Raw genomic sequence first — 26,412 nt, forward strand, 5'->3', positions numbered from 1 at the left:
GTCTGAAATTTTCCCTCTGAAAGCATTGATTTTTTTTTTCTTAAGGTAACTAATTGGTTTGTCTAATTCAAATCCTGACCTGAGAAATATCAGTTCAGTTTTCCTCACTGTAGCTTGGCTGCTTGAACTCTGTCTTATGTATGCATGGTTCAAAAGTCAGCTAGAGGTTTGGGATGAGCTTGTGGAAAGAATTGGCATTTCCTGACTATGGCAATATCTTTCTGAGATTTTCCTTCTCTTTTTCCAACTGGTTTGATTGCTTCAGGCTTTGTTCTCGGGTTATTCAAGTCCGTAAAAGTGTAGGATTTCTATCTGCACTTTTAATTCCCCAATACTGTAACTGGGGCCTCTTCTTAGGCTAAAAGACACAGAAAATAGGAAACTCACTTATTATCATTTCTTCCATGAAGCTATCAACCCCCTCTATGATCTTCCTGCTTTGTTACCTTGCTAATGTCTTCAAGTGGTTTTAAAAAATATATATTCTCCAGAGTTTATAGTTTTTATCTGCAGGATAATTAGTTTAATGTAATATATTTAGCCATTCACAGAAATACAACATACAGCTTAAATTTTAAAATGACCAGTTCAATTCTAGATCACACTAGAAGAATGGCTTTTATTTTTAGGGGGTGCAAGCTTTATGTGGTGGTCTCATATTAGTCTCTGCACCTTGGGTAGGTCCTGTGATTTATGGCCTGCTTCTTACACCCCATGAGGTCATGGAAATTGAAGTTAAAATTTATCATATGTGGAAGATCCTCATTATTTATATGCTTTTTTTGGTGTTTTACTCATTTTTTTAGTTTCCTACTTTTCTTCAATTTTTACTTTTTTTAACTGTGTATTTCTTAGTTTCTCACCAATGCACATAGAAAAATAATTAATGCAGCATTTTTAGATGGGATTTTAGGGCCAATTTATCCATTTTATTATAAAAGAAAACCTGAGAAGAGATTTTTACATTGGTAAATCTAATTCTATGAACTGATCACTGCACTGCTTAAAACCTTTCAAAAATTTCTGACAAGGTAAAAATTAATTCTTTTTAATGTTTTATAAGATTATGTGACATCATGTTGTATCACTTTCCTTCTCTGCTACAGCCATGGAGAACATTTGTGTGATCTTCCCATCACAAGTCCCTTCTACATGTTGTTTTATCTGCTTGGAGTCCTTTACCTTCTCACCCCCATCTAACAAAATTCTAATCATCCTTCAGTTCTTTTTAACTTGGTTCAGGAATTTTTCGTTGGCCTTGTAGACCATAAAGGGACCTCATTTCTTTAATATTGTTCATCTCTTCTACTTTTATAATATTTATATTCTGTCTAAAATACTGTATTCCATGGACATAGGAACCATGTCTGTTCTGTATCATCACTCCTCAATGTCTACTGCAAGGCCTTGATATAGAGGCAGTTCTCAAAAATTATTTTCCAAGTGATTTTGTCTGAGTCAGTCACATAAGAATTTTATAATCTTTGGGGACACAGCTTTTGCTTATGTCTTTGGGTATGAGAACTGACCTTGGATATTGGTGAAATTAGCGAAGTCATGCTGGCCTGAAAACCCCAGTTGGCTAGCAATGTCCCCCATTCTTGTTGATGGAGCACAGTTCCCTTGTATTGCCTTCCAAACAGTTATTTTATTGTGATATTCACTTACTCAGAAATAATTCCTGTACATTATGTCAAAATATACTCAACTGTCATGTATATCTAGAAAAAACAAATCAAAAAATTGGGGGCCATAAAAATTAAGTGTTCCTATCCCTTCTTATTTACTCTAGTCTGAATTATGTTTTGACATTCTGTCCTATCTACAACATACCTATTTACCTATTCAAGTCTTTCTTCCACTACTTCCCAATACAAACATTTCAAATAATATCAGTTAAATCATTCTACTAATGTAATTTATTTTTGTACTTCATGTTCTGTGTTTCAGCTCATGTCCTTTCTGCCCATCTGCAATGCTTTTCTGCCTTCTTTCATTCCCAGTCTGACTCATCTCTCAGGGACCAGCATGGATCCTAACAACACAGACAATGTGGCATGGCACTTGAGAGCATTTTCTCCATTACTTGCCGGCTGGGCATAAGCTTTGATAAAATGACTTAGATTTCTGTGCTACCATTTCCTTATTTGTAAAAATGGAATAATAAAAGTAACTGTTTTATAGTGTCTTAGAGATTATTCCATGGGTTAATATATGAGTGTATAGAATGATTCTTGGCATTATATAAAGACATTAATATTTTTTAGCCATATTTAACTACTCCATGAAACCTTTAAAGTCCATTCATTGATCCCAATCTTATATGAGCTTATTTTTGTGCCAAGCCCTTCACTAAGCATTGTGTATAAAGCAGTAAACAAGGAACTCATGGACCAATTCCTAAGACATAAATATAGTATGCTTGGGAGCATGGAGCAGAGGTACCTAGAGTAATGGCTGGAGTATGAATTGTCAAGAGAAGTATTCTTGAGGATGGTGAACTCAAAGAGAGTTAATATATAAGTCTATTAGCCTGATGAAGAAGGTGGCAGGGGGTGGGGTCAGCAGAAAGGGGTGAGAAGAGAAGAAATGTTTTTTTGGCAATATAAGCAAAACCCTCAGAGATTACAGAGAACAAAGCACATTTAAGAGAACCACCAATAGTGCTTTGAGACTGTGGTTCATGATAAGAAAAAAAGAGAGGTAATAGATAAACTTGGAGAGATTGGAATATACACAAATGATCATAAATGATCTCATAAACTTGTCATGACATGATCTGAGACTCATTAGTCTTACTTGTAAGTTGGAGCATTTGGAGGAAAAATTTGTTGGCAACTTATTATTTTGAAGTTATAATGATGGAAGAAATGCTCTTGGCACTAATACAGTATTCATCTTTTTTTTTCTGTTTATTCCTCAAGTGTTAATTAACTTCTTAATATATACTAAGTCGCATAGTAGACGGAAATAGAGCAATAAATAAAGTCTGGTGCCTGCTTTCAAGGAACTCACATTTCATTGAGGGACACAGACAATCCAACAGGCAATTATAATACAAAATCCAAGGAACTCTGTGTTACAGTTACAGGCAAGTGCAAGATGCTGAAGGAATAGAGAATGGGCACCTAAACCCAGTGTGTGTGTTGTAGGGGCTGAAGAGGAAATAGTTTAGAGAAGGCTTTTTCTAGAGGTTTCATCAATGCAGTGGCCTGATATTTACCAGATGGAGGGAACAGAGAAGAAGGGACATCCAAGGTTTGGAAAACTATATGTAGTCTGGCTCTCCTTCTTTTCTTTCTTTTCTAGATTACTGATCTTATTTACTGTCTGAATGGCTCATATTAGATATATATCTAATATTAGATAGGAAATACATATTTATGGCATTTATTTACTGAATTAGACAAAATTCTCCCTCCTTCAGTCAGGGCTGGGGATGTAGCTCAGTGGTAAAGCCTAGCGTGGTGGTTCTATCCCCACCACCAAAATAAATAAATATCCATTGGCCATTTTTCTAAAGAAACTGTGGCCTTTCCTCTCCCTCCCTCTCCATCCCCTTATTCACTTACCAAAGAAAATGGCGCTTTAAAATTAAAAAGTTGAAAAGTAAAAAAGAAAAGAAAAAGGTGCTTTAAATTTCTTCTCAGTCACATGGGTATCTTTCATCTCTTTAGTTGCATTCTTGTGGGACAACTACATAACACCTACATTGTTTTCCAACTACAGATTAAACTAAATGAAATTTTCTATTCCACTATAAAGATTTAGTTATCCCAAGTACAGATTTCTTACTGGGCTTCACATATCACTTACTTAAACCATTATATTCATTTGTTATATTCCTTTATTAGGTTTTTTTTTTAGTTGTAGATGGACACAATATCTTTATTTATTTATTTGTATGTGGTACTGAGGCAAGTGCTCTATCATCGAGCTACAACCCCAGCCTCTTGTTATATTCTTAAGTCATGTAGATTATACTTTCTTTACTCTTAAGTAAATTTTTTGTCACTCTTTTCTTTAGCAACTCTAACATCACAAATTGGCTTCTATTTCCTTCTTCCTTCAACAGTAGAACAGAGAGATTAATTTCCTGGTTTGGTATAACTTCTAGTATTTTCTTCTTCTCCCTTCTCTCTCTCCCCTTTCCAAATTACTGTCCAGAACCAATACCTCCTGAGGAAACTGAGGTTCAGTAGGATTTTTTTCCCTGCCTGAGGTCACATTATTCTGTCAGAACCATAGCTTGGACCCCCAACTTGCTTGCTCTTTTTTCTTTGTTTTTGTTTTTGAGGTGTTAGGGATCAAATCCAGGGTCTTACACAGGCTAGGCAAACACTCTATCACTAACACACATCCTCGGCCCTTCTCTTTTGTCTTTTACTGTTCAATGTGAAAACTGACTAATGTCTGACACAAAGTGAGCACTATAGCTATGTTAGATATTATTCATTTCTCTATCATTTTCATCTGAAGCCATTTTTACATAACTTTTACTTCCATTTATTTGTGTTTGTGTAACAGCAATTTATGATGCTATACTTCCCTTAAACAAACTTCTCTCATTTAATGAATTAGCTTGAAATGTTATCTTGAATGTTACCTAATGTGTTATTCAACTTTCTATTACTGTAACAAAATACTTGAGATAATGAACTTAAAAAAGAAGAAAGGTTTATTTTGGCCCACAGTTTGTGAGGTTTCAGTCCATGGTTGGTTGTCCCTATTGTTTCTGATTTCTCTGACAAGACAGTACATCAAGACAAAGAATGAGTGGTACAACATGTTTCTCACCTCATGGGCAACCAGGATGTGAAAAAGAGAAGAACAGAAAGGAGATGGGGTCTCAATAGTCCCTTCAGGAGTCCACCCTGAATGACCCAACTTCCTTCTATTAGGTCCCAAATGTTACAAGTTTCACAACCTCCCAGTAGCACCGTAGGCTGGGAACTAAGGCCTAAAATATGGGCCCATTGAGAATGTGAAAGATCCAAATTATCACACCTATTTTCAGTAATAGATTTAGAGAATAGGAAGAATACCTCAATTTCTGCAGATGTGGAAACAGACTCAGAAAAGTTTATTAACTTTCTGAAAGTCACACAGCTTTTCACTAGCATTTAAAGAGCTTTAAACTAGAGAAATGAAGTATTAAACATTAAGAGCTTGCTTTGTAGAGCAACAAAAGTTTCCCAAGGTCTCTGAAATAACACCGTAACTATTTTGACTATGAAGACTGGTCTTAAATAATAATATAAAAAGATTATGACGCTGTAAGGTGGAAACATTAAAATGGTGTTTGTAAGCATATAATGATTCTTCCCTCTCTATAAATGATATCAATTTGGTAGAGAGGGAAACAAAATGTGCCTGATGTTTTGTTCTTTGAGAAGCCATGCTACTCATTATTCAGCATTTTGTGCCCCTGTAGGCATTTTCAAATTGATAGCATAATGACTTTTTCCACTACCATTCCAGGTACCGAAGTTAGGTCCACAATCTTTCAAGATCATCCTTTTAGTAAAATTGAGCATTGAGCTCTATTTAAGACTTCTGGCACTTTTGTTCTGAGCAACTTCCTCAAAATAGCAGCAAAGAGCTTTGCAATAACATGCACCATTGCCTTTAGAATCCTGAGTCACCAATCATTAGGACCTGCTGATTTCAATGCCATCCAGAGTTTTCAAGTTATCTCCAACTATTTCCATCCTCAACTTACTTTGTCTCAATGCTTTTACAATCATAAGGACAGTTATCTAACTACCTCAGACATAGGAAAAAGTAAAAGTGAAGAAAAAAAGTGCATTTCTAAGCAGCAGACCAGAATTTAAGTTTTTGAACATCACTGTAATTTCAGATTTCTTCTTTTCTTCTTTTCTTCTCTGTTTTTTTAAATTCTTCATTCCAATAAGGAAATTCTTTCTTATTAACTGTTGTGATATCCGTTCCAGGTCCCAAAAAGCAAGGGATGGATTATTCACTTGTTAGGGACCTTCAGTTAGTTCTGCCCCTGTTCTTCTAGTTGACATAAGTAAACTTTTATGTGACTCATCTCATGGGATACAGGCAGATTTGTATAACAGAATATTAGTTAGAACAAAAGCAAAACATAATATTGCTTTCCAACTATGCAGCAAATCACTTTAGGTCCAAGGATCCAAAATGTTTCTCACTCAGTTGGGGAAATTTCCTGATGTTATTAACAATAGGTGGGCTTTCCTAGTGTTCTTTGAATCCAGTTATATCTTGAGTGATCAATTTTAATTATATTTTTTCCAATTTTCAAAATATTTCCATCATGCTCATATAGGAAATAAACACATTTTCCATTTCATAATTAGATCAGACTATCTATAAAACTTCAAGACATCTAATCAACACTTATTATCCTCACCACCAGAAAAGAAATTTTCAATTGTTATTCCAACCAGGGAATATTTGGATGAGATAATTAAATGTTCTAAAGTTAGTGATGAAATTGACATTGAAAAATAAAATGTGTTTTAAGAATTTCTAGCAAAAAAAAATTTAGTAAATGCCAAACCATAAGCTGGTACATAACTCTGCAGGATTAATTAAGATTTTCTACTTATGCAAAAATCTTGAAAATAAAAAGATAAGTTAAAGGAAAAAATATACCTAAATGTCCATAAAATTTTCTACCAAGTAGAAATATTTAGATTAAATATTTGAACTGTGGTTAGTGTCATGGTAATAAAGTTTCTGTTAAAGATAGCATACCAAGGGAGCTAGGGTTGTGGCTCAGTGGCAGAGTGCTTGCCTAGCATGTGTGAGTCACTGGGTTCGATCCTTAGCACCACATAAAAATATATAAATAAAATAAACAGGTATTGTGTCCATCTACAACTAAAAAAAAGATAGCATACTAAATTAAATCAGGAAATATTCACAATAAAGAAAAAGTCCTATCTTAACATTCCAAGCTCTGAATCATTACATTGGTTATGACTTCAAGGAAGAGCTCTCAGTAATTCAGGTTTCCTTGGGTTAATGGAAAGGAAGAAGTCCTAGAGCAAATGATAGATGGTACAACTTGTCCTTCTAATATGATGAGTCATAGTACATATTTTAGACTCTAACTTTATAATCACAAAGCCCATTCTAATTATTTCTGGTCCTTATTGACTATGGAAATTTGCATCCAGGACCCAGAGATGAAAGTAGCTCTAATGTCTTTGAAACAGAATTCATTTTTATTAATATTTGCATAAGACCTAGTAAAAGATAAATTAATGGCATTTTACTTAGTTTAATCTCAATATAAGCAGCTTCAGGAATCAATGCATATTTTGATATTTTGTTCTACAACTAAAATATGTTATTATATCTTCAATAAATTTTAACTGAAGTCAATATGCTTTCCCTATTACTAATGATTTCTTGATGAAGAGTATTATATTACTCACACACTCAACTATTCACCAAGAATAAATTTTAAAAATTTACTTTGTTTAAATTATTATGAATTTCTGAAAATTGAAATCATAAAATTGTTAAATGACATCCTAGAATTATGGATAACATTCTCTAGGAAAACAAACTAAGTCCATTGCCTATCTTTGGTATTTTTAGTAAATTTCTCTTGGGTTTTATAGGGTGATAGTTATAATAATAGTTTCTGAAATAGTGAGGAACTAAAATTCAAAGTATTTCATGATCAGAAGCATAAAGTATAAATGGCATATAAATCAAAATAAAGTTTTACTTGTAAATGTGCTATATAATCTAGGAGTTGGTGGTAATATATTTACTTGGAAAAAAAGTTTGCAAATCAATAGGAATTAGCAGTCTGCCAACTTAGAGAATTCATATGGTATGTTTTCCATTTTCATATACAAATGAAAAAAATACACGTATATCATTATATGTGCATATTAGTTCTATGTGTTAGAAGAGTTACAATTATACTTATTCATAAAAGAGGATAATAACTTCTTCACTCATGATTGCCTCAGAAAAAAAATGACTAATAAGAAATAGGTTAACTTCCAGGTAAGTTTTCTGTGGCTTATATTTGGTTTTAGTACTTTTTTCCAAGAAGTTTTTGTTAGGAATTATATTCCATGAAATGTCAGGAGTTACACAGTCAAATTAACTTGAAAGATACTGCATTCTCTGTCTTCCCTCGTTGTAATTCATTTCACATTGGCATGTTACAGGCTTCTAGAAATATCAAAATGAAAGACATTTGTTTCACTTTAAGCAACAAGACATTTCTCAAACTCATTTGATCATGATGCATTTTTTTCTATCATCCCCAATAAATAGCCAACAAAGCTCAATTCCGTGTATATCAGTTTGGAAAATGCTACTTTGAAGAAAATGACAAACTTGATGTTAAATGTGCAGAAAACTCAAATCATTCAGACCGAAAAAATACATTTTATTATTTTACAAATAAGGAGACTGAATCCCATAAGATCTGTCTTTTCCCCTCATTTAAATATGTATGTATATATGGATCTCTCTCTATATATATCCCTGGTGAATAGGCACATAGTGGCTACTTAAATAGTGACAGATAAATGAATGGGTGAATTAATGCTAGAGCTAGAACTCAAGACTCTTTCTCTCAATCCATTGAACTTTTTAAAGGACTTACCAATTTTTCTATTAAGGACCATGTAATTAGATCACTAGGGTATTTCATAAACGGAGTTATTAGCTGTGTAGCCTTCGGCACATATTCTCTTTGATGATCAGGATAGCACCTCTAAAGAGGTTATTTGTCGGTATTGAGATGTCACATGTGATGAAGGGCTTACCACACAATGCATATTAGTTTCAGTAAATGCTAGTCTGTATACATTTCTCTACCCATGTCTATGAAAGTGGTGGTATCTATGATAGTATCGTCCCACTTGCTAGATTTGTCTTATGTATATTTAAGATTATGACATAGCATAAAGAGTACAAATCATAAGTATACAATTTGTTGAACCTTATTTATTTTTTGTGGTACTGGGAATTGAACCCAGGGGCTCCCTAAAATTGAGCTATTTTTATTTATTTTTATTTTTTTATTTATGAGTTAGAGGTCCAGGCTGGCTTTAAACTTGCTATCCTCCTGCATTAATCTTCAGAATCACTGGGATTACAGGTGTACACCACTGTGCCCAGCTCAGTTTGCTGAACTTTAACAAACTGAACAAATCTGGGTCATCAGGTTAGTAAACAAGAGTATTACTAGAACCCCAGAAGATATTTTTATGCCCCTTTATATTCAGTAATCATTGAGGATGTTTTAGGTAAATATAATGATGCAGAACTTAAATTATGTTTGTGAGATCCATCCACTTATTTTATATAGCTGTAGAGCATTTGTGGACATTGCTATGTAGTATTAAATTATGTGAATATACTATAGTTTATTTGTCTACTCCACTATTGATGAGCATTTTGATATTCTCCAGTTTGGAACCAATAAAGGTTCTGCAATGTACATATCCTCTGGTGAACACAAATATGCATTCTATTGGCTTATATTTAGGAGTGGAATTTCTGAGTCATACAGTATATGTTTAATTTTAGTAAATATTATCAAACACTTTCCCAAAGTGTTATAAAAAATTTAGATTCCCACTAGTGTTAGAGTCTGTAAACAAGTCGAGATGGCGCCTGGCATTTTGCGAGAGGGAGTGGTTTGTGAAGTAACGCCAGCGAGCCATTTAGTGTGGAGATTCCTTATTGGTTGACTGCTGTATCTAGTTTATGTTAATTAGATAAGCTGTGTGTAATGTATATATACCTCTCCTGTCCTACAATAAACGGCTTCCACTCCTGCTGTATCAAACTACGCAAGTTGTTCGTCACCCCCCGGTTAGTTTGCTGCAGCCGGACTGCGGCACACTAGTAGTGCATGAGACTCTCAATACTTTCTGGAAGATTGAAACTAAAATTATAGCCAGGGATTTAATATAGAGCAACAAAATACAAAGTACATGCAGTGGAGGCAGCAGTTATTTATGAAAGAGCACTGAGTTTTGACTGGTTTGGGGGGGATTAGTATAGGCTCTTCTAGCAACTCACTGTGTGATCCTCAAAAAAAACTATTAGAGTGCAATTTTATCATCTGTAGCTTTGGGGATTTAAAAGGCTATGTAAGTCGTCTCTTCAGAAAAATCCATAATTCATAAACAAATAATTCTGTATATAATTGAAGAGGGGTTCACTGAACCCATAATGGGAGTGCTAATGAAAACTTGTCATGAAATTCAGCTAAGAATATCTTAACTAGTTGATATTATTTAAAGACTCTTAGAATGGTAACAACAGTAACAGGGATTTTTTTATTCTAATATTTTTATAAAGCTAACATACAAATATAAAATATTTTAATGTTATGTTTTAAACATGTATCTGATATAATAAAATGTTTTCCAGATAAATTGTAATTGATGGTGCCAGCAGAGATAAATATTTTCAAATTAGTCATTGTTTAAAAACATATCTGAATCCCACTCAACAAATACAGTCACAAGGTCACCAAAACCTATTAATAAAAACCTGAGGGGACTGGGGCTGGGGCTCAGTGGTAGAGCACTTGCTTGGCATGCATGAGGCACTGGGTTTGATCCTCAGCACCACATGAAAATTTAAAAATGAAGGTATTATGTCTACCTACAACTAAAAATATATATATTTTTTAAAAAATCCTGAAACATAGATAATACTCTACTACTATTAATGAATGCCGATTCGTGACATTATTCTAATAACATCATGGGGGCATGTAAATAACTAGATTTTCAAGATACTAATCTTGACATTATCCATTTAAAAAACAGGATATATTTAATATTGTTTCAGAACCAGAGAAATTTAACTTTTTAAAATATTTATTTTAATTTTTAGTTATACATGACAGAATGTATTTTGACATATCATATATACGGAGTGTAATTGTACATGATGTGGAGTTATACTGGTCATATATTCATATATGAAATTTAACATTTTTGTAAGTGAATACAACTAACTGGCTATTTTTAGAGAAGGCTTTGTTCAATTGAACAGCTTCCTTGATAACACTACTAGGTTTTGTTAATTTTGCATTGAAATATGAAAATATTCCCTTTAAAAATAACCACTCTTAGTTTTTCAACCCAAAGTAAGTGAATTGGGCTGGGATTGTGGCTCAGTGGTAGAGCACTTGCCTGGCATGTGTGAGGTGCTGGGTTTGATTCTCAGCACCACATATAAATAAATGAATAAAATAAAGGTCCATCAACATCTAAAAATAAAAATAATTTTAAATAAAACAAAGTAAGTGGATCGATTTGAAAAGCACTCAGAGGTCTTAGCACTCAAATATTTGTACCATAGTTCTTTTTATTGCTGTAAACATTAGTCACTCTTTAAAGATTTTTATTGCACATCAAAAAATGAAGCATCAAACATAATATTTTAGCTAGTCATCAGATGATCCAGGATCATTTGTCTGGTTACATCATTATGGCTCATCCTAATGTTTGTGGAAAATAGATCTCTGAAAGAATTGGATTCTGGACAGGAAAATACCAAAGGAAAGAGAGTTGGAAAACATAAGCATGGAACTGGTGTGGAAGATTACTCTTATAATGGGTTGGTTAGCATCAGAATAAGTAAGTGGAATAGGGTAAAAGGAAGTATCCTGAAAGGAGATGTGATTTCTAAGGTGCGCAGTAGAATAAGTACATTTAAAACCAATACCTAAAAAGAGAACTCTATCCTATTTTCCCAGAAACATGAGAATAATCAGCTGCATTATTTTTGGAGTTCAAAAGTAGCATATTGTCTGGTAGGGGGGGTGAGGCACAGACACCCGAGTCTCCTCGATTTGTCGTCGAGCCAGAGGGGAGGAGNAGGAAATGTCATTTATTCTCACAGCTTTTACTACCAACAATGAAATACTGATTTCCAAATCTGTATCTCTAGGCCTCATTTTTTTCCTTATGCTTAATATCCAAATTTCCAGCTATCAATAATTCTTGATCTAAACATCCCAGAAAGACACAGATTCCTCGGGTTCTCCCCAACCTTTCTTTTCTTTTGTGTTCTGCATTTCAAATGATGACAGCACCATCTAGTCACTGCAGCCTCACACCTAAGTTAGCTCACTTTTGCTACTTAAATATGGTCCATGGACAAAAATTGCTGGCATCATTAAGAACCTATAAAAATTCTGAATTTCAGGCTCTGCCCCAGACCTGCTGCATCAGAACCGACCTTTTAATTCCCTAGGCAATTCATATGCACATAAAAATCTGAGTAACAATGGTCTGCACTTCCTTTTTTCTCTAGCCTTATACATCAACTCTGACACCAAGTCTATACAGTGAATTTAAAGAAGCACCACCAATGGCCTCTTAACTGATCTCATTCCTTAGTGCACTGGTTCTTACTCAGAATTTTAGAAGAGACACCTTATATATAGGTATAGTGAGGTCACAAGGTTGACTGGCTAAAACTGTGTATAATATAATGTTTTATCTATATTGCAATCTAAACACTGAGGATGCTTATTTAAATGTCACATGGGAGAGCACACACAAAAAAACAAAACTTAGAACTGAGTTTGAGAATCACTTTTCTCATGTCTTCTTGTTATAATCATTTTCCACATTGACCTCAATTTTCTATCAAAAGCACAAACCTGACCATGTCATATCCCTCTCTAAAATCTTTCAGTAGCTTCTGAACAGATCCTATACTTCTATACCTCTGCCTTTCTTTAATATTTATTTTTTTAGTTTTCAGTGAACATAACATCTTTATTTGTATGTGGTGCTGAGGATCGAACCCAGAGCCCCACGCATGCCAGGCGAGCGCACTACTGCTTAAGCCACATCCCCAGCCCTACCTCTGCCTTTCTGTTCATGCTTTTTGTTTTTTCCTTCCTCCTGGCAAAAAATTTTGTCAATTCTCTGAAGTCCTGCTGAGGAGTCAACTCACTAGAGAAGAACCTTGCATCTCACTGGCCTCCTTTGGGAAAAAAAAAAAATAGAAAAAAGAAAAAAGAACTTCTCCCTCCCCGCAGTCTTCCCTGTACTTTGTTCATCACATGTTCATGGCACTCATGGTACTATATGAAGTGCCTCTGGAGTGTCTGTCTTCCCAAACAGACAAGGACTTGTTTAAAGAAATTCTCTATGTTGGTCACAGGCAGATGGTCACACTCAAAATATGTTAAAGGAATCAATTACCATTTATACTTGACATCATTAGAAGCTTTGGAATTTATCTTTGATAATGGGAACACATTTGTAAACTAAAAACTAGTGCTATACACCCATAAAATAAAATTATTTAGAAAATAAAATTTCTCAAGCTACATGCATCAAGGAACAGTGTAAGTTCAAATATGCTTGAGGACCTAATTCCACTCACATAAATGCAATTATCTTTAAATGTCCACAAGACCATCCTACTTCCTGTTCGACCAGATAACTGGACAGGAGACCCAGTGTTGGGAAAACATATAACAGCAGCAGCACCCCAGAGAAAAACCCCAGCGTGGCGTCTAACGACCCTCTTTCTCCTCTTTGTTTCTTTCACTGGCACGAAACGTTCCCGCCGGCGCCAATGCTCAAACCCTGCTGGTGGGAAACCTTAGCCCCAATTAGAATTAACTTCTTGGGCTCCGGAACTGACATATGGAAGAGCTTGCCCATAAACGGGCGATCTGTTATCTACCTTAGCCCTGCGACCTCTCCTTAGACCTATATAAACACACAGTCTTTTGTAATAAAGTGGAAACCTCTTTGGTGATCTGTGTCGTGTGGTGCGGCGTCTTCCAGTCTTACACCAAGAGGTTAGTCTGTGATGGAGGACGTAGAGGTCAGTTTGCTAGTTGACTTTTTAAATTACATATTTTATCATAAAGACTATAGTAAATTTAAAAAGTTTATCAATAGTCTAAAAATATAAAGCAGTTCATTTTATGCACATTACTTTTCAAGTGAAGTTAAAATCACACTGAAAATATCATTTTGTACTTAGTTACAAAATTGACCATACTCATACTTCCAATGATCATGTTATTTCAACAACCCAATGTACTGTAGTTCATTAAAATATTCACCAAAGTTCAATGACTTAGGACAATAGTCATCAAACAATTACTGTGTGCCAGGCCCTGAGGCAGGACCTGACCATCTCAGGCCTCAAGACCCACCTGCCAGTGGCAAGGACTGACTCCTGTGCCCAGGGCTGCAGTGCAGAATGCTCACCAGCACTGAGTGGGGAGGGATGCCCCCAGGTTCTGACTGCTGTTCTACAAGGGTAACAATCCTTCACCCTTTCCTGGACAGGAGACCAGGAAGCAAAGGGAAAACACCCATGAGGATATGGTACAAGAGCCCAAAATCACACAGAATATTCAGAGAAAAGCAGTGACTAGGAATAGATAAAGCATAAGAACAAACAAGTACGAATGGGCTCCTTTCTTTTAAACCCCTCAAGAACATGGAATTATTTTAAGTACTTTGAGAGAATGGAAGTGGTAACTCAAGGTTGATTTAAAATGCATTTCTTTGATTACCCAGTTATGGTGAACATGCCCACATTTTACTGTACTGTTTGTTAACTGCTAAAACACTCTACCCACTTATGTACTGAATTTTAATATTTTTACCTCACTAAGTTTGAGAAAACTCTTTAGGTATTTTGGATATCAATCCTTCATCATGCTTGATACAAGCATTTCTCCTGGTCCTGTTATTGTGACACATTCAAAATTGTTGATCTTTTTCTTGGTTTTCCAGTGTTCCAATACTTTAATCCTTCACATATATGATGAATGTTACATTCTATTTTCTACTACTTTTAAAAAATATTATATAAAATATATTTAGCTCTTGATACTAGATAGACCTGATAAAGACTTGATGTACAAAAATATTCACATACTAGCCATTGAGCTCCCTCTTTCAATCCTATTTACCATGCTCTCTGACAAAATCCAACAAGGAAATTCTTTTTCATCCAAACTCCACATTCATTTTAGTTCATGTTTCCTTACATTATAGTGCTGGCAAGACAGCATGTGTCCTTCCCACTATCTTTAGAAATGGCCCTGAGATATCCACACCTTCTGTTAAAGGATTTAAGAATTAATAATTTTAAGGTATATATATGAACAGAAAACACATGGGGTGTATAAGTAATAAAAATTAGCTAATTTTAAAGTTCTAGAAGATACCTTCTAAATCCCCAAGACTAAAAACAAACAATTCAAGGTGTTTTTAAGAATCTAATATGTCATAGCCTTATGAAAGGTAATTGAGAAATTAGAAAAGTGGGCTTAGTCCAGCAGTTTGCTGTTGAGCAAGTCCAACTCCCATGTGCACTCTGGAAATTGATGTGTAGAGGGAGGCACATTTTTCTAGAGGTCACAAAAAAGGGAACATACTTATGCTAGTTTTTGAAGAACCAGGGACCTTAGGTGTCTTGCAATGTATTAGACAATCCTGTACAACAAAAACCTGTCTCATCCCAAATATCAATAGTCACCCTACTTCAATAAATAGTCATATAATCCAAAATGACTTGCTTCTGATATTTAATGAAGGAAAGTCTTGCGACTTCCATTTGTCATAGCTATTCTTCTAAAGGTACCTGTTTTACAGTGGGAGGGTCAGTCATAGATAAGACTGTGAGGTAGCCCTGGCTATACAGGATGTTTTGCTTACTCATCCTGTTGTATCCCTCATGTTGCTTCCTATTCTGGGCTGAATCCCTTCCAGTAAAATCCTAGAAAGTTCCTGGGTTTTCATTATTTTCTTCTACCTCTGATTCAAAACCTGTTTCTCATAAGTTCTTAGAAAACACTTGAAAAGTAAAACATACTGTTATTAATTTCATGATGAGACAGAGCACTACTCTTTTCAGGAATAATCCAAAGACACTACTTCTTACCACCCCTTCTATTACCACCCCAGCCCAGGGCACTACCATTCTTCACTGGCATCACCACAGTGATCTCTTATTTGGTCTTCCTGCTGCAATCTTCCCACTCATAGTCTATTCTCATAGAAGGTCTGACCAAAAGGAGACTATCTCAGTTCTTGGCTCCAAACTCCCCGAGGCTTCCTATTCGCTCCAAATTAAAGCCAAAGTACTTCCAAGGCCCACAAGGCCATAAAAGATACAAAGGGGGGAAAGCTGGAGAAAGAACATATTGGACAGAAAACAAGAGTCCATTTTTATCATGTTAAATTTGTGATGCCAATGAGACGAAGTTGTTGATGTCAAAAAGATATTTTCCTTAGGTCCCTCAGAAGAGAGCTTTAGGCTAGTTAACTAATTCTCAAATGGGGGTTATTCTGCTCCCAAGAGAAATCTGGCAATATCTATAGATATCTTGGTTGCCACAACTGGGGCAGAGGGATTTCTACTGGCACCTAGTGTGGGTAGAGGTCAAAGATGCTACTGTATATACTACAATGCACAGGACAGTCCCCCACAACAAAATAATTATCCAGCCCAAATATCAATAGCGCTACACCTAACAAACTCTGGGCTAGAAGTAACATGAAAGACTTGGGCAAAGAGATTACATTTAAAACCAAAAGTAAAGAGAAAAAGAGGAGGAATTTATCTCCATGAACCCTCTTTTAGAAGTCAGGGAAAAGCAGAAGAACAGAGAAGACAGAAGAGGGTTAACTAGAATGAGAAAAAGGAAACAAAAAGCCAAGACAAGAGTGTTTTCAAAATGAAGCACGGTCCCTGGAGAACGACTGTCATGTCCAGTAACACTGGCAGGGCACTAAGAGGCCTGAGAAGAACAGAAGCAGCACACAGTGGGGAGTGAGAAACAGAGGTAATGCAGACACACTGGATGAAATCGCAGGGCAATTTGAAAGCTCTTAAATACATCAGTAAAGAGAAAAAACTAGCAGGTAGTTGGGTTCACCCAGTCCTGAGGCTTTGCCAGGTCAGAGACAACAAAGAGCTACAAAGAAAATGGGAAATTTGCAGGAAAATAATTTGAATTTGAGCATATAGGCTATGTTAAGAAAGAACTGATAATAGGGGAGCTAATGAATAGAGAGAAGTGGGGGTGAGGTTAATGATTGAGAGTTCCTCAAGGCTATATGTGTTGAAATTTAATTCCCATTGTGAGGTGTTAAGACACTAGAAAAAATCTGTGGAGTTTGGAAGTGGGGGCCTCTGGGAAGTGATTAGGATTATATAAAGTCATTAGCGTAGAGCTCTCATGATTGAATCTTGGTGGCTTTATAAAAAGAAAGACATCAGAAGGCACACACGTACACATGGGTTATACTTGTCTCTTGCCATATGATGCTCTGTGTAGCCTCAGAACCTAACCTGCAAGAAGGCCATTACCAGAGGAGGCCCCTAGACCTTGCAATTCCAGAACCAAGAGCCAAAATAAACTTACTGCTTTATAAAGTAGCATGCCTCAGATATTTTGTTACAGTAATAAAAAAAATACTAATACAGTGGAAATCTTTAAGTCATAAACATTCTTCCATATCAATAAATACACTTCTCTACTATGCTTTTAACTGTTCCATGATAATGTGGTTAGTTCCTTGATATAATTTTACTTTAATAATAAAAAGCTGCATGACCTAAGTGTTGGTGAAGGTGTGGAGAAAAGGGAACCCTTTTATATATTTGGTGGAAATGTAAATTAGTCAGTCATTGTGAAAAACAATTTGAAGATTCCTAAAGAAACTTAAAACACTACTATCATATGACCTAACCCCAAAATCCCTCTTCTGAGTATATATCCAAAGGAAATTAAATCACTACCTCATAAAGATATCTACATTCCCATGTTCACTGCAGCATTATTCACAGTCATCAAGGAATGGAAACAACAGAAGCGTCCACGCACAGAAGATTGGTATATTGACCAGCTTTTCATTACTATAATGAAATACCTAAGACACAGTACTTATTAAGAAAAGAGGTTTATCTAGCTTACAATTTGGGAGGTTTAAACACAACAGCACAGCACACGCACTGGTGGGAACTGTCCTTTAGCTGCATCATCTCATGGCAGATAACACTGTGGTAGTATATGTTGGGGCAAGTTTTTCAAGCAGGAAGCAGAAAGTTGGGTGGGACCAGGCTTGCTCCTTTTATAACAACACTTCGAACAGAATTCAAGAGGATACAGGAGAACTACCCTCTAAGAGCACTCCTCAACAACCTAAGGAAATCTGACTAGGTCCCACTTCTAAAAGGTTCCATCACCTCCCAAATAATTACATCCTAGGGACCAAGACTTTAAATGTCAAAGAAATTTTGTAATGTTTTGAACAACCCAACAATAAAAAAATTAAAAAAAAAAAAAAAAGAAAAGAAACAATTCTTTGATCAAAAAAAAAAAAAAGAAATTTGTAATGTTTTGAACAACCAACAATAAAAAATTAAAAAAAAAAGTAGCATATTGTAAGTACGCCTTTCCACTGTAGTGTTTAATAATAAAATAACTAACTCTAGTTAAGTGTTATCTTACCTGGGATGGCTGGAGTATTTGAATTCTCCAAGTCCCTTCCACCAGAAAGGATTCTTTAATGTTTTGCTTCTGAAACAGAGCAAACAGAGCGCACCTGGCAGTGTCAAAAAATAAAAAATAAAACCTCTTGCAATATCTTTCTACATTATTTTAATAAGGATAACATTTCTCCATATAAAGTCACTAAGACTGTCCATACTTGATTTCAGAACAGAAATCCCTAAAGAAGGATCACTCAGACTCCCATCATCTTCAAAACTTTGGAAATCAATGAGAAATCAGGAAATCATTTCATATAGATCTACTAGGAAAAAACTCAGTTTATTTCTGACCAAGGGGATTTATAAAGCATCGGTGACTTTTTTCCCTCTCTTATATAGTTTTTAACGATGAAAACATTATATTGTGAAATTTTCAAAAGTGCACATATAGAAACAAACAGAAAAATAGATAAATGGTCAAGTGGTATCATGATGACAAAAATGTATGACTAAACATTTGGTATTCAAGGGACTAACAATCATTCTATTTCTGCCATGATTTATTGTATATCATGTTATATGTATGCATAGTTGATACATATTTCAAATGACCCCCAAAAATGTAATATACATACAGAAACAATTCCTTCAAAATTTTCCCTCTTCTGGCCTCGAGCTCTCCAGTTTTGTATATTAAATTATTAATCCACTCTTACCAAAGCCTGTATTTCAGACTGCACCAACTACTATGTTATAGTATGTCTTCTCTTTCTACCTCCATGCTTTTGCTCACATTTTTTTCTCAATTTTTTTCCTCTAGAATTTCCCTCTTCCCTTCTAATTTTATTTTTATATGACATATTTTCACAATCTAATTCCTCTTTTATGCAGCTTATTTGGCCCTTTGCTTAAGCAATATGCATACAATGAAATTAAAATCCTTACAATTTTAAAGGATGACTAAATTTGGGCATAATTTCAAGTTATGAAAATTTCATTTGCTATCTTTTTAGAATTCAGTATCATGCCCATTTCCACTTCTATCATTGACTGAAAAGTTTTCTTGTTTATTGATTTTTTTAAAATAAATGACAGCAGAATGCATTACAATTCTTATTACACATATATAGCACAATTTTTCATACTGCTGGTTGTATATAAAGTATGTTGACACCAATTCGTGTTTTCATACATACTGTAAGGGTAAAAGAAATTGAAGTTAAAGCGTAAAAGTTAAAGGGTAAAAGACTGGGTATTGTAAAGTTTCTAAGCTGCAAGGTCTGAGTTAAAATGTAAAGGATTAGGTATTGTTAGGTTTCTATGCTACCTGCAAAACCTGAAATTTCTGTAGCTGTTAAGACAATGCTTGGAACCGCCCAGTAAATATTTCCCCTGACTACTTGGTTGTTTAATAACTGAAGGGCTCTGTGTGGTCGCACGTAGGCATTGCAGGGCCTGGACCAATCAGTTTGAATGTAACCCCCTCCTTAGGAATGACCTATCACTCCAGTCTGACCTGTTCCCGCCAATGAATGAACTAATCATGTTTAGGAGTTGTTGTTCAATTTTCCCGTGCCTCATGATGATTTGTTCTGATGTATACAAAGCCCTCCACCCTCCCCAAAAAGTGTACTTAAGCAGTGCTCAGCCCCTGCTCGGGGCTCTGGGCTGCTTTCCCTTCTTGAGTGGGCACGGAGCCCCAGCATGCTGGTTCAATAAATCCCCTTCTGCCAATTGCATGAGTGGTCACTTGGTGGTCTCTTTCTCCGACGCTTCGCCGGACCCTTACAATACTTTGGATGATGATGTCTATCACATTCCACCATCTTTACTAATCCCCCACCTGCTCCCTTCCCCTACCACCTGTCTGCCCTATCTAGAATTCACCAATTCCTTTTTTTTCCACTTAGGAAACCAGCAGTAACTAAATTCTCTGTTTTAAACCAACCCCATTCAGTATCCCACCAAGGACTTGGAAGTAAGTTAAAAACAACTTAGGTTTTTAATCTACTGCTTCAAATGCTTTTCATGCTGTATCCTGTAACCTTCTGATAGAAACTTTAAAAGAAATATCAGCTAATTTCCTAGAATGTAAATTGCGTGCACGCATGTGCACATGCACATGCACACGCGCGCGCGCACACACACACACACAGTGAGTTACTTATAGTAATGTAATTGCTCCTTAATGTTAAGTCCTTATATTAGTCTATTGCTTGCATTTTAAAAATACTTTAATGACTCTAATTTATTTTATATTATAATATAAAGAAGTCAGAGAGGGTATATTATTATTTCCATGTTGCTAAAGAGGAAACAGAGATGGAGAAGACTTATAAAATTTGAATAAATCACTTAGCTAATAAGTTGTTGTGCTTAGATTAGTGGTAATGATACTGCTGGTTATCAGGTGATGAGTTCTGCTTCCCCACATGCTGAAGTTTGAAAATTAGAGAAGCATGGTGAGTCAAGCATATGAAACAGGGTTTATTTAAAAAGGGGTAACATAGACTTCTGCCGCGAGGGAGAAGGGGGCCATAGCTGGTATCCTGGTATCCCAAGAAGCAAGATGTTCTGCCCTTTTTATATGTCCTAGGATTCCTTTGTTCTCCTGCATTTTCACCCTTATCTTTCTCCTTCCTGTGTAAGTGACTAGGCCCAGGAAATGCTTGGTGGGATGTCCAAAAGGAGGGCTGAAGGGGGAAGGGCAGGGTGGAGTAGACAAGGACACATTAACAACCTTATAGCTCCCTGTATGGAGGGGCAATTCCTGGGACAGGTTACCTTGGCAACAGGTTGGAGCTGGGGCAGGTTCTTGATAAGATCCCTCAGGGGACAGTCTCCGACTTCCCAGACTCATTAAAAATTGGCCTCCTTGACCCAACCTGACTCGATTTACCTATCTACACTGACTGCCTGTCTAATTCTGGCTTCAGTAAAATTGTCTGACTCCAACCAATGAATCTGTATTTGTGGAGTTTTAGTTCATTGGGGTGGGGGGAGGAGTATTTAGGTCATGTAGGTCTTTGTATTATTGAATGAGTGTTATAAAATATTTGAGTTCTGCTCTATGGTAAAGGTGAAAAGTTAGATTTGCCTAACGGCTAAAGTTAACAAATTTTAAATGAAACTATATATTTCTTACATTAAGATTACTTCTAAAAGTATTATAGCATAATTAAAACATCATTGACTTATTAGTACAAACATTTATTATTGATAGGAAAAGGAATTATAATCTACTTTTTCCAAATATTATTTTAAACTGAAAGGGTAAAGTTTCTAAGCTGCTTCTAAACTGCAAAGCCTGATAAGATGCAGCTTAGGAACTTTATAATGCCTGGTCTTTTACATTTTAACTCATCTTATCCAACAGTCATTTCTCTCATTTTGTCTGCTAACACAACCTCAACTTTATTCATATGGCAAAATTTGTTCAGGGGATAAATCATGATAGATAAACCAGAGTATATAAGGGTCCAAGTAGTGAATATTTTAGTTTTTGAGGTTTCTGTCACAACTTTTCCACTCAGCTCAACTTAGAGATTCCTAAGTTCTCTTTCACATCCATAACACAGATATGGTACCACAAAGTAGCCATGGATGATATATAAATGAATGGTTTTGGTTGTATGCGAATACATTTTTCTTTACGAAAAAAGTTTTCTAAATCATAACCTAAGCCAAGCACAGCTGTCTCTTTCCTCTTAGTGGTAGAAGTAGAAATAGGCATGATACTGAATTCTAATCAAAGACAGAAAAGGAGAACATTGTATGGGTTTCTGGAAATGAATTTTCATCTCTGTTAAGATAGAGAAATGGAAGAAGACAATACCTATCTTCCCAATTCTCTCTTCCTTCTTTGAGTACTGTTATGTGCAGTCTGAAAATGCAGCTATCATCTTACCTAATTATTATGTGAGATATTAAAAAACTTGAGACCAATTAAAATTTATGTGATCAAGAATAGTTCATATAAATAGATCACATAAGTTTATGTGATCAAGAATAGTTTCTTGATCACATAAATTTTGGAGTGGCCAGCACTCCAAAATGACAGTGCTTCAGAATGTCCTGCCTGACCACCTATACAGTTTGTAGTCATAGTCAGAGAAAAGAGACAGAGAAATAAATGATAGGATTGGCTGCACTTGGCCTTTTCCATATATGGCCATCTTTCACACCTTTCAGACTCTGATTGGCTGGAAATTCAGTTCCTATGGCTAAGTTTCAGTCACTACATTACAGGGGAACACCTTTAGGTTATAATTTGTTTACATATCAAGCTAGGTTGTAATTCACTATGTACAGAGGTTGCTTTGGATCAAACTTATCATTCATCTATGGAGGTTGATTTAGGCCAAATTTGTTTCCATTAAACAGAGAGAATGAACCAAAAGGTGGAAACCATTATGGGGACAATAGTGTTAAAAACAGAATAAGGCTAGGTCTGTGATGACATTACAGAGCTTCTGAATCCACTTTGGAAACCAACCTCTGGATTTGTAGTTGAGTATAAAATAAATGTATTTATTGTAAAAACCATTGTTGTTTGGTCAACATGACACTTTAATTAAATGATTTCTAACAAATAGATATTTGGTAATTGGCTTCATTTTGCTTACTTCATTAACCAGCTGTATTACATAATTTTTATTCTTTATATCTTTGTTTTGTACATACATGCATCATACCATGTTTTGGACTCTTTTGTCCCTTATTCTCCCTCATGGCATTCTCTCAGCTTCATCTCATGCTGGTAATTGCTTCAGCTTCATGGTTTTCCAGTTGAAAGTTTTTGAGAAAAAAATGTAATTGTCCATATCTCTCTTGTTCTATCAGAACTCATGGATCATTAGCAAACCTTTGAATGGGCCACATGTAGGGCAAATTTGAACCCTTGGTCAATTCAACAATAGAATGAGGAAAGGCAATTGGAAAAACATACACCCTATCCCTGTATAGTTGTCAGCAAGGCAGATTGACTTCAAAAGGGGTGGAGGGTTGAGGCGGTGTGACTTCCACCTATAAGAAGGTTAAGGCAGGAGGATCACAACTTCAAGGCCAGCCTGGACAACTTAGTAGGACCTTGTCTCATAATGAAAAATAGGAAGGTCTGGGGATGTAGCTCAGTGGTAGAGCACTCCTGGGTTAAAGCCTCAGTATCAAAAATAAAGGAAATAAAAAGTGTGCGTGTGATACACAATAAGATATAACTAGTATAATATTTTATATTAATGTACAACATTATTCTATCAGCAGATTAATAGTAGTCTTCAAGGTTTTTTTTTTGGTAAAGAAATTTGCTTGTTTCATATGTTAAAGAAAGGAGCCATTTATGTCCTGGTCCTGCCTTTGGTAATTTCTACAACATCTTTTGAGAGGCATTATCAATGGTTTCAACTTCTCAACATATTCTTGAGCAGAATCTTTTGTCTGCATTGCTTTGGGTCACTAGGTTGATACTGTACTCCTCTCTCTCCCTGTATCCTTAAAAAAAATAACGTGTGTTTTCTCTTTTAAGTAGAATTCTGTGGGAAGTTGTCATGGATACAAAGAGAGCTGAGTAGTATAAGAGTATCCATTATTTTTCAGGAATAAGTTTTTGCATGAAAGTCCCTTTTCAAGGTAATTTATCATGGAAATGCCAGAACAATTTTAACAGTTTAACTTTTTATTGAGAAAGTTATCTAAAATTATTATACTTCTTTTTTTTAAATTTTTTTTTTAGTTGTTAACGGATCTTTATTTTATTCATTTATTTATATGTGGTGCTGAGGATCGAACCCAGTGCCTCATACATGCTAGGCAAGCGCTCTACCACTGAGCCACAACTCTAGCCCTATTATACTTCTTTTATACAACTAAAATCTATATATATTTTCTTGCTTTCTTAAACAAATGGCATCAAACATAATTTGCCTACACTTGGGTTAATAATTATAAATATCATCACTCTATAATGTCTGCAATTTGTTATGTCTTTTCTCCCACTTTTATAATATTCTTGATGAGAGTCTGTCTTTAAGTCCCTATGTCCCTGATTTCTGATTTTTTTCTTCGGTGTAACAGGGACCAGATAAATAAATGTAAGAATTTTTATTCATTAAAAGTTAATAAAATATTAGAGGAAGGGAATGAATTGTAATTTCATTTATTTATTTACTAATGTTTGTGTAAAGTTCTTTTTTATTTTTTAGTTGTAGATGGACACAATACCTTTATTTTGTTTATTTATTTTTATGTGGTGCTGAGGATCTAACCCAGTGCCTCATATGTGCAAAGTAAGCACTCTACCACTGAGCCACAATCCCAGCCCCTGAATTATAATTTTTAACTTCAAAGTACAAGGCTTTACAATGATTATTTTATGAGCTTGAAAATATTGTTTTCTTTTTTTGGGAACATGTTCTAGCTGGTTAAATTCATCCAGAGACAAACCTCCAAGAATTTTCCCTTAATACCTTATAATGTTACCCAACATTTGTTTATAAATATTCCACCTGCTAAAATTCATTCTTTTTTAAAAATGAAATTCATTGTTTCATGCATTAAATACTTACTATGCTTCTATGGGGTTGGTGTTGTTGAGGGATGAATCAAGTTTCTGCCCCTTCAAAAGCCCAAAGTCAAATGAAGAACTCTATAGATGTATAACTAACTTGAGTATACTACTAAAAGTGAGAAAAAAATATGTAAAATTGCAGCATGCTGTGATATCCCAGAGAACTGGTGATCTTTAGGTTGTGCATGTCAAGGGAGCCATCATAGGAGTGACATTAGAACTAGGCCTTAAGAGGTAGCTACAGTTTGTTAAGATGAATGAAGATTGAACAAAGGGAGGGACTTTTAGGTAGAAATACAAATACAAGTAGTTTTTAATTGGGGAATGAAGAAACTAGTGAGCCATTGAACTAGTAATTCATCTATAATCACTTTGTATCTGGTTTTCTGGCTTATAAAGGTCTACCAGAATTGACATATATTTTAAAAGTTGGTTTAGAAATTCTAGTAGGGGAACACAGTTCATTCCTAGGATAGAATAATGCCTCTCCCCAATATAAGATTATTTCTTATTTTTAACAGAGCAAACACATTTTGCAGTAGGAAAGAAAATGTGTTGAGGCACACAAACAGAAAAAAAATTGATTCTAGGAATATTTTGGGTAACAGACATCAATTCAGGCAATTACTGTAATGATATTTGCCAAAGAAAATTTTGTTTCACACTCAGAATGTGATTTTTTTCTCCCGCTAATCCAAGTGTCCTACAAATTTGTAATTGTAGAAAGTGCATAGAGTTATGGTCTTTTTAATTACCTTATTTCTTTGACTTGGTGATTTGAACAATTGTTTTTATAGTTTATTTTTTGTTTATGTCCTTATAGTCTCTCTCACTATATAAGTTTTATGAATATAATGGATGCATATGTCTTAAAATGAGATAGATAATTGGTTTAAACTAATTGACTATCTTGTGTAACTATGTGTATGTTGCTGTATATAAACATAGATAAATATATAGACATACAAATATTTGTAATTATATGCTATACATGTATATGCACACATCATGTTTATATGTAATAGCTGAATTTCAAACTAATATATTGTATAAGGCAATAACTCACATACACTTTATATTTCTTTGTATTTTTAGTTATATATGTTAATAAAATCCATTTTGACATAATTATTAAATCAGGGAATATATCTTGTCCTATTCAATCCCCAGTACCTTTAATTCCCCTCCCATTCTCCCACCTCTGCTCTCTTCCCTCTGCTCTATTCATCTTTCTGCCACTTACCCATAGTTATTTTTTAAAATTAATTTCTTGTTGATGTACATGATTTTGAGATTCATATATGAACATAGGAAAGTTATTATATACACTTCAAAGTCTACCTCCAGACACAGTAAGTATGAAAACATCT

General features: G+C 35.1%; 1 pseudogene; it reads right to left on the reverse strand.

Moving 5' to 3' along the window:
- Window positions 1–283: 283 nt before the first annotated feature.
- LOC107152433 overlaps window positions 284–26,412 on the reverse strand; it is a 63,192-nt pseudogene continuing 37,063 nt past the window's right edge.

Source organism: Marmota marmota, unplaced genomic scaffold (assembly GCF_001458135.2).
Source record: "Marmota marmota marmota unplaced genomic scaffold, marMar, whole genome shotgun sequence".
Taxonomy (NCBI): Eukaryota; Metazoa; Chordata; class Mammalia; order Rodentia; family Sciuridae; genus Marmota; species Marmota marmota.